The sequence below is a fragment of the Mytilus californianus genome, unplaced genomic scaffold (assembly GCF_021869535.1).
Source record: "Mytilus californianus isolate M0D057914Y unplaced genomic scaffold, xbMytCali1.0.p SCAF_7, whole genome shotgun sequence".
Lineage (NCBI taxonomy): Eukaryota > Metazoa > Mollusca > Bivalvia > Mytilida > Mytilidae > Mytilus > Mytilus californianus.
The window spans coordinates 52,620,390-52,629,905 of NW_026262723.1; the positions used below are offsets into that span (position 1 = coordinate 52,620,390).

Sequence of the window (9,516 nt, forward strand, 5' to 3'; positions counted from 1 at the left end):
TTTTCCGATTTACTTTACATTTTAGCTTTAACAACATAGTCCACATGAGTTGGTTTAAATGGTATGTTTTACATATATTACGTTTGACTAGAAAAGTAAAATGATATTGGACTGTTCAACTAAAATCAAATCGGCATAAATCGTATTGTTAAACCTATACCAAATTTTAAACTTGTTTGGTAAACAAACAATTCATAATATTTCATACATTTCTTAAAATTGCAAAATGACATAAAACCCCTCTTAATTTTTTTCCGATTTTTGTGATTTTTAAATTTATGTAAACTAATTGAATTGGAGGATAATTCTCATTTTTGATATTGCAATAAATATTGATAATCTGCTCACTGAAAAAGGCTACGGCTTTTGACATTTCGTCATTTTAGATTGCTAGAATGTTATAAAAGGACTTCGACATTTTCCATTTAAAAATTGAACTTTCTAGTTTATTTTTATACAAAAAAAACATATCTTTTTAAAATGACAGAATAACGTTTGTTGTACTTTTTTCAACTGTGTTTCGTATTGGCTGATTAGTGTAAGGTTTACTTCGTATGTCCAAATCTGAAGTTAACCTGATTATGTCAGAAATATTTCAGTTTCCAAGCACATTAAGATATATAAGCTTCAAGCTGTGTCTTTCATTGTGATTAGGCATCTAAACATATAAAAAAGAAACTTTGAAGCTACAGGAGAAGGATAGCATAAAAAAGTATACCAACAATACCGAACTACAAGGTAAATTCAAAAAGGGGAAATCCACCAAAACTAACAAAATCAAACGTTATCAACCAAATGAACGAGTGAAAAACAACTGTCAGATTCCTGAATTGGTATCTTCCGAAAGAAATGGTAGTTTAAACTTGGTTTTATAGCTAGCTTATCCTCCCACTGTTATGACAGTTGTCTATAGTTCCGTTATATTGACAATATAGGTAAAAAACATAATAGGTAAATGAGACAATCATTGATCATTGGCATACATATTACGAAAAAGGGAACACAAAAAATAGCCAGCATTATACGAATGATTATCAAAAATGAGGAAACTACACCACATAGAAAATTTTAAAACAATATAGGTCTAAAGAAAAAGGAGAACATCACCACAATTACAAAAAAAAAGAAACAGGAACAATAACTGTTTACACAATATTATTCAGACAATAAAGGTTAAGAAGCAATACTACGCGAAAAAGATAAACGGGGAAAACTCATGTGTCATGGATGGGTAAGCTGTTCATGTTCCACCTTATGTACTCTTATGGTGATGACAAGTAACATACCAGTAATATGTTGCACAAATACTTTGATGATCTATCTAGTACTAGTTGTATGTAAATAAACATGTTGCTTCAGACGAGTGTCTATATTACTACATGAACACCAAATAAAAATCACTTTTACGGTAATTATGTATTGATTTAGTGAAAACAATTGTGAGGAGAACGTAATCAGAAAGATATGTCTATACTATGTACCATGTTTGTATATTCCTTTGCTTGTTTATCATAAACCAATTAAAATCAATGTAGACAGGTCAATATACTGCTGCATCTATGATATTCTTAGAATTGATTTTTTTGTTGTTGTGTAGACATAGACGTAACAACAAGTTTTTTTTTTGTAATTCAGAACACTTCAAGGTGAACTTTTTTTAAAGAATATTTTCAATTAAATGGAAACAAAAGCTACTTCGTACTTTCAAAAGCACCACAGTATAAAAACAATATCAATATAAAAAGTAAATGTAAATTTACTACTATTAGTTGTAATTTACATTATCCAATTGCTACACCAGTAGAGTTTAGAATTAAAATCAATTATTGAAATCTATCTACTACCAGTGAATAGGCATCTCATATATGCTTGTATATTTGATATATTACGCTTGATTCTACATCCGGTCGATACTGTTTCTGTTTACTACTTATGTTTTGGCATTATGTGATTTTCAGTCTGTATATGATGTCTTTACATTAAAATTTGTTGGATGTGTACTGATTGATACTTTAGTTTCTGAGAACATGATTTATCTTTTAGTTGTAATAATCTTTGAACTAGCTTTTAGTAACTACGAGTACTCTTATTTCGATGCTTTGTGTCCAATATGTTTGTGCCTCGTACCGATCTTTTGAGTTAATCAATTCTTTACAGTTTGATCTTATATGTGCTGTTACACCTCTGTGCCAGGTAAGGGAGAAGGTTGAGTGTTGAATTCCACCATATTCCTTGTGTGCATGTCCCAAGTCAGGAACCAGTGGTTGTCGTTGGCTCAAGTCTGTAATTTACTTTTTTTTTTATATAAATTAGGCAGTTAGTTTTCACGTTTGAATTGGTTCCAATTTTTATGTCGGGGCCTTTTGTAGCCGACTATACGGTATGGATTTTTCATTATTGTTTTAGGTCGTACTGTGGCCTATGATTGCTTACATCCACTTCATTTGATCTCTGGTTGGTAGTTGTCTCAATGGCAATCATACCAAATCTCCTTATTTGTATGTTGTTTATATATTTGTCGCCTAACATTTATCTTCGATGAGTTTTGAATATCCCCTTGGTATCTTCCAAATGTTTTTTATATCTACTACTTGTGATACAGAATCAGTGTAATATATTAGACCTTTATAAAGCTTTGCAAATACCAAATCACAGTTATATAGTTGATACAATTTCCAATTGCAATTGTTTTCGTAACAATGCTATTTGGATTCCCCCTATATGCAATTTGAATTAACCAAATAGTAAAAGTTTTGAATGCTGACGAGCAAATAACCAAGCATATTTTTTTTACTTTTACGACATATGGTCTAGATAGACAAGTAATATCCTGCAAAAAACTATAAAACCTCAAAAAAACTTTTATTTTACAATCTTTTAATATTTTTTACGCAAAAAATATTCATTCAATATGAAAAAAGTATGTGTAGTAATAAATCCAATTATACAACTTCCAGTTCAAGAACTAAATAACCTGAATGTAAGCATGCAACTATAGGTCAACGTACGACCTTCGGTAATGAGTAAAACCCATACTGTAAAGTAAGCTATGGAAGACCTCGACATGACAGAATGTAAAATAATTCAAACGACTAAATCAAAATGCATTAGTAGATATTTTAAAAAGCTATTTTACAGACATTCGTCATATAATTTCTACACTCGAAGGCTATATCCCTGTTAATATTGCACGTCAAGTAATAGGGTAAAACATGTACATTTCAAAGAGTCAAGAAGGATGCAGCGAGGCAACCAATTAAAACTTTGCTTAAAGGGGCATTAGCTACGAATTAAACTAAAATTAAAACATGTTTTTCGGTTTGTTTCAAATATTTATAAAAGCAGAATATATAATTGATAATTAACCATTTAGCAGCCAGTTTGGTTCAATTTCGTCAAAATGAACTGAAAACATCGCCGATGTATTATTTGTTATAAATCAAATATGACAATTTGGGTACAACCGTTGAATATGAATTTAACAACTAATGCCCCTTCAATATAATTCAGTTGGATTAAAATAGTAGGTTTGTGTGCATAAAAAATTGCATTCACACTGTTGAGCAGAAGTTCGCCAGTCATTATAAAAATCACTGCAAAATTCTAAATATAGTTTTATTGCATAATAAAGTTCTCAAAAATTTCTTTCAAATTACAGGTAGCACAATTTTTGAAAACAAATGTCCTGGTATTTTCACTTTGGGTAGCACAAGTCAAACGTGTAGTATGGAAGACATCTTCTCAAACTGAAAAAAAGAAAGACATTTTTAAAAACGAATTTTTGCAAGCCGGAACAAATCAAAGATTTAAAACAGATTGAAGGTCATATTGGCTACATCCCCACGTTACAGCAATGGCTATACCGTGTGTAGTTACTGAAGAATTGCCAGGCAATAGCATTATACTGTCATTAAACTAAGATTTCCAAAAAATGTTATGATCTTAAATTTCAACCATGAATAATTTGGAACGGTATTTAAATGTTGATGACAGGTTTAACCATGAAAAGCATACATACCTGGACAGCAAAAATCAAAACGATCTAATCGATTAGTTTTACACCTGTATCCTTTTGGACATTTTTTTCTGTTTGGTGATCTACCGCAATTTATTCCCAGCAATGGAGTTCCCGTGGTACAAGCTTAAAATAAAGCAAACAATTAATGTATCGTTAGTGATGCTCTAGGTAAAACAACTATTAAACGAAAACCATTATTTGATAGAGACAAAACTTTGAAGTTGATAAGAAAACAAAATTATAGTTCTTTCCTAAGATTCCATCTTTCTGCAACTTGATAAGAGACTTACAATATGTATACGGCTTATGTGTACACATCCGCGAAGTAAGATTATTTTAGCACGTGCAGCTTTAACAAAGTTCATTAACATTTACTTTATTTGTCTACTTAGTTCTAGAGCAAAATTAAGGTTATATTTAGACAACTTATAATAGAAGATTATTTCATTTTGTTGTCAATTATATTTCTTTGATATTCTATGTTCGTACCCAACTTTTCTATATTCGGAGCGATTTAGAGCTTGAAATACTTTATATATATATTTCTCTATTGTTGATGATCAAATAGAGACCTTTGGTTGTCTTTTTGTGTCGTTGTGATGCTGTCTTAATGACTTGTAATCCTTATTCTCAGTTTGTCCATAATTATTTGGAATAACTTATGTATATCACCATTGATATAAATCTCTGTTTTTTCTCTTATCAGATTTACATTTTAACACAAGGGAAGTTAGTTTTGTAGCTCCATAGTTACAAAATTACATTTTTAGAATCTACTTTGAAACAATCCTTTGTATTAGATTAATATGCTTGTTTTGACGAAAAATGTTGCAAAATTTCTGTGTAATATTTTTATCTCTAGGAATAACTTGATATTAATGTTATAAAACTGTTAATAACTGTCACCCTTACCTGATAAAGACACGATCTGTTGAAAATAATAAAACTTTATGCAAAGTATATAGCATGGTTGATATATTTACAACAAAATTATTTTACAGCCTGTATATACTGAAGGCTTGCGTGATGTTCATTTTATATATATTTGAGTGTATATTTTCCGTTATAAAAAGAATTAAAAGATAAAAAAACTTTTAAAAAATAAAGCTTTGCTGCTATCATAGATTATCTCATTTCAATTTGATTGAATTGGTTTTGTCTGATCTTCTTAAAATTTTCACACAGTATACTTTTTTGAAGGGTTACCAGAATGTATCGAAATATGATAAAAAGCAGTCGGGTTATCTAAGTTTTCGGATGTTTACCCTATTTTAAAATAGTAAGCCTTATACTAAAAAGACGTATTTATTGATGTGCCAATGACTGTGTGTTCCCCGTAACTGGAGTCACTATGGAAACTTTATTGTGAACAATGCTATAATTATTATTTTGTATACTCTTCATTCCGTCCGTTTCAAATACTGTAACATTTCTTTATTGGAAATAATATTCTAGAATTTTTTCACTTGGAAGTGGTATTAATAAGGATTTCCGTTGCATTGACGTATATAGTTGACAGAATACAGTAAAACAAGAAATGAAAAAAATACTTTTTACATTTGGACGTTTCTATTTTGATGATTTGTAAAATGTATTACAAATTTCTAATCTTTTCTATGACATAACATAATAATTATTTGTGTAGAAGGTCATTTTATCGATATGAAGCTAATCCCTGGTCGCGATATTGATTGCAATTCAGTAAAACAAGAACCTACGTCAAACGGTTCAACATAAGCAAACTGTCGGTTTATATCACTATTTGAATATGTTCCGCTTCCACTCTGACACCCGTCGTGTTCGTTATGGTAAGTACAAATTTGATGATAAGTCTCATTCGGTGACATCAGAATCGAGGAAAAGTTGTCGGGATTGTGGTTACGACAATCGTAACATATCCGTTGTTATCTATGATACAGATATTCCACTCAGGTCAGCCAACTCATGATGGTGTCCATCAAACTCTTGGAGGATCAAACTCAAAATTACTTCTTGAAACCCTTGTTTAATATATTTTCTTGTTAGCAGCAACCTTGCATCAAGGAAATCATCAGATAAACCTTTAACTATAGCGTCAACTGGAAGAAATATACTCCATATGCAGGAGCTGCTGTAATTTTGCTTCATAAAAATGACCAGTTCACGATTGAAAAACTGAAATAATCTCTTTTGTCGTAAAGTTTTGTTCTCAACCGACTTTTATTGACAATTCTAGATAGGGGTCAAGATATGAAGCAGAATTAACTGTTTCTGTAGTATCCTTTCTTTCAAATTTGAAGTCCAAGACACGTTTATCATAGTTACCAAACCTTGAATTATTCAGTAAGAAGACATCATTTATATACCGGAACGTGAAGTTTCAGGATAATACTAGATTTTTTACATTATACATGAGAAACACATGTGTTAGGTCTGTCTCATTAGAACAAAGGAATAAGTGGGCAAGAAGTGGAGCACAGTTGGTTCACACAGAAATGCTGATTGTTTTTTGACAAACATGTCATCCAAACGGAGCAAATATGTTGGCAATAAAGAAACCAAAACAAGAGTTCCATATGACACCCCACCGTTATAAATGAATAACATAACATCTTGCAGTTTACTCCGTGGATTGCCATATTGAACTCTTTCTGAAATCAAGCATCTTGATAATATCAGTCTTGTTGATGGTTGGACTAAATTTTGGAAAAATTCTTTCAATCTAGTTTTAAGTTGAGATTGAGGAATTGTATGAAATGTGCAGAGAATTAGTCAAATGTTTTTATATCATTTCAAGAGGAAAGACTTAATTTTTTGTATTTATTTTTTTTTTATTTTTCAATATCGCCCATAGAGTAAGTTGTTTCACAGTAAATTATGCAGCCAATCTTGGATTTTTTTTATAAAATAGATGTTGATAATTCTAGAAGAAATTAAGAGATTAAGAATCCTTGGGGTATACGAAGACCAAGTTTCCACCCATCTCTGATTGAACATTCAATAGACATTTGATTGTTCAGGATTTCCTCTGTGGAAGAGTCGGTAGAGTATATGTTGAGTTTCAAGGTGAAATATCAATTCATAATGCCTTTATCAAGCAATTTATGCAATGTGATCAACGAACACACCTTATGTTGTTGGATGGTGTGTCTGCAGAGTTGACAACATATTTGGCATGACGCTAGGGCAGTTGTTAAGCGATATTTGGGTTATTACAGATGGATGTAGCTGAGTGTTTATAGATCCATAGAATAATTAATTCTTATTTGTATCAATGACGTCACATCTTTAACCCATTCGGAAAAAGTATCCACGTCTTCTATTTCACGTTTAGTTTATTGCCTGGCATAATCCTCGACTAAATCAATTAACGTCTTAAAGTTGTGTTTCCAAATTTTGGATTTAGGATTAATAATTGAATATTCATTGGGTGGCAGAAATATGCCAAATGGGTATGCTATTTAACAAAATAATAAATAAATAAACCCCAAAATAAAGTTAAACAGACATCCATGTTAATGTAAGAATAATAGTTATTTCACAATCTCTCTATCATTTAATCTATGTATATGAAATCAATAAGCCAACAAACCTTCTTTATTTCTGCTTTGCATGAAGTGCCACAGGAAGGATTAAAACAGCAAATGTAACCTGTAGACAAAATCAGGATACACAATTTACATATATTGTAAGGATATGATCCAAATAAAATTCTTTAAAAAACTTTCCATACTTGATCAGATAGAAATCCAACATGTGCCGTCTAAACAATATAATCAGTATTACATATGAACTAACATTCTTTTTTTGCGCTTCAAATATTTTCTATTAGTGTTATTATCTAAGAAAGCAACAATTAATTTTTCGTTACATGAATATCACGTGTCATTCCATGGTCACGTCAATGTCTTTTCGTCTATATACTGTCAAAAGTTAATAGAAAATACTTATACTCATAAAAACGTAATGGAGATAGCATGTACATTTAGAGTATGTTTGCTGGTATAAATAGCAGATCATAATGACAATCGTTAATTATTAAAGGTATTATGATATCAAAAAAACCGTTACTACTTTAGATTGTAGAAACTCACAGTTGCCTGTAAATGATTATATATTTTAATATATGAATTTATATATTTTGTCAAAAAAGAAGAAGAAATATATATATTTACCATTCTTACAGTCCTTTTCAGAGTTACAGAGCTGTTGATATCTCTTGCAAATACGGTTGTCAACTGGACATCCCGGTAGTTTTTTCTATAAGAATCGTAAACAGATCATTATTTTTGTTGGAATAACAAATCAAAACTTTTGGAAAAAAAACCTCATTTATAATTATCTACGGAAGGGTTTAATGATTTGTGATTACAGAGCAGTATATTTCATCTTTGTTGTGTTTTGTTTGGTTGTGTTGTTTTGGTGTTCTTAGATGTCTCCCGCTATTGTGTTATTTTGCTATTGTCATTTTTTGTATTCTTGTCTTTCAATTTTCTTATGTGCTTTGTCTATGTGCCATTTTGTTTTTTCTTTGTTGACAAATTTGTTTGTTTTTGTAGTGATCAAGATTATAACACAATGTGGACTGCTGTACCCCTATTTTTGACATTTTTACCTATTATGTCTGTTTGTTTTGTTCACACATTGTTGTCAATATAATGGAATTTTATGCGACTGCCATACAACTGAGAGGTTTAGCTAGCTATAAAACCAGATTTCATTCACAATTTTCTACATAAGGAAATGCCTGTACCAAGTCAGGAATATGTTTTCCAATCGTTTGATGTGTTTGAACTTTTAATTTTGCCATTTGATAATGGACTTTCTGTTTTGAATTTTCCTAGGAGTTTTTTTATTTTACCTTTTGCTTGCGCTTGTGTAATTTATGAATGTATTTGAAAAAATAATATAAATTAAAAAAATACTTTTCTTCTGATCATCAATAATTTACTGCTGTCGAAACATGTACATATATAAAACGCATGTTGATAACCTTTTTGATGAAGTACCTAATGAAATTGAGAATGGAAATGGGGAATGTGTCAAAGAGACAACAACCCGACCATAGAGCAGACAACAGCCGAAGGCCACCAATGGGTCTTCAATGCAGCGAGAAACTCCCGCACACGGAGGCGTCCTTCAGCTGGCCCCTAAACAAATATGTATACTAGTTCAGTGATAATAGACGTCATACTAAACTCCAAATTATACACAAGAAACTAAAATTAAAAAAACCTAATGTTGTAGTTTAAGCTATGTTTATTCAAGACAATATGAAATCTATTCTAGCTCGTTTCATTGTTTAACGAAACATGACGGTGTTTAAACACATATTTTAGAAATATTCCAAACACTTTAAATTGTGTATCCTTTATATGAATGTTTCTGGTTCAGCAGGCAAACTTCAGAAGGGCGTTGTTGAATGTATATAAACAGATTTATACAAGAAAGCTTACTTTGATGGGTGTAACTTTGCACTAATCCATAATTCACTTTAACAGGTTTACAGATACCACAGA

The 9,516-nt window shown here is 30.9% G+C and overlaps 1 long non-coding RNA gene across 1 annotated transcript; it reads right to left on the reverse strand.

Annotated features, from left to right (window-relative positions):
- Window positions 1-4,041: 4,041 nt before the first annotated feature.
- LOC127707642 (uncharacterized) lies at window positions 4,042-8,251 on the reverse strand. Its single transcript, XR_007984975.1, has 4 exons — window positions 8,173-8,251; window positions 7,590-7,648; window positions 4,931-4,946; window positions 4,042-4,141 (listed from the first exon to the last, which is right to left on the reverse strand). It is a non-coding gene; the product is annotated as an uncharacterized LOC127707642 (long non-coding RNA).
- Between the last annotated feature and the right edge of the window lie 1,265 nt (window positions 8,252-9,516).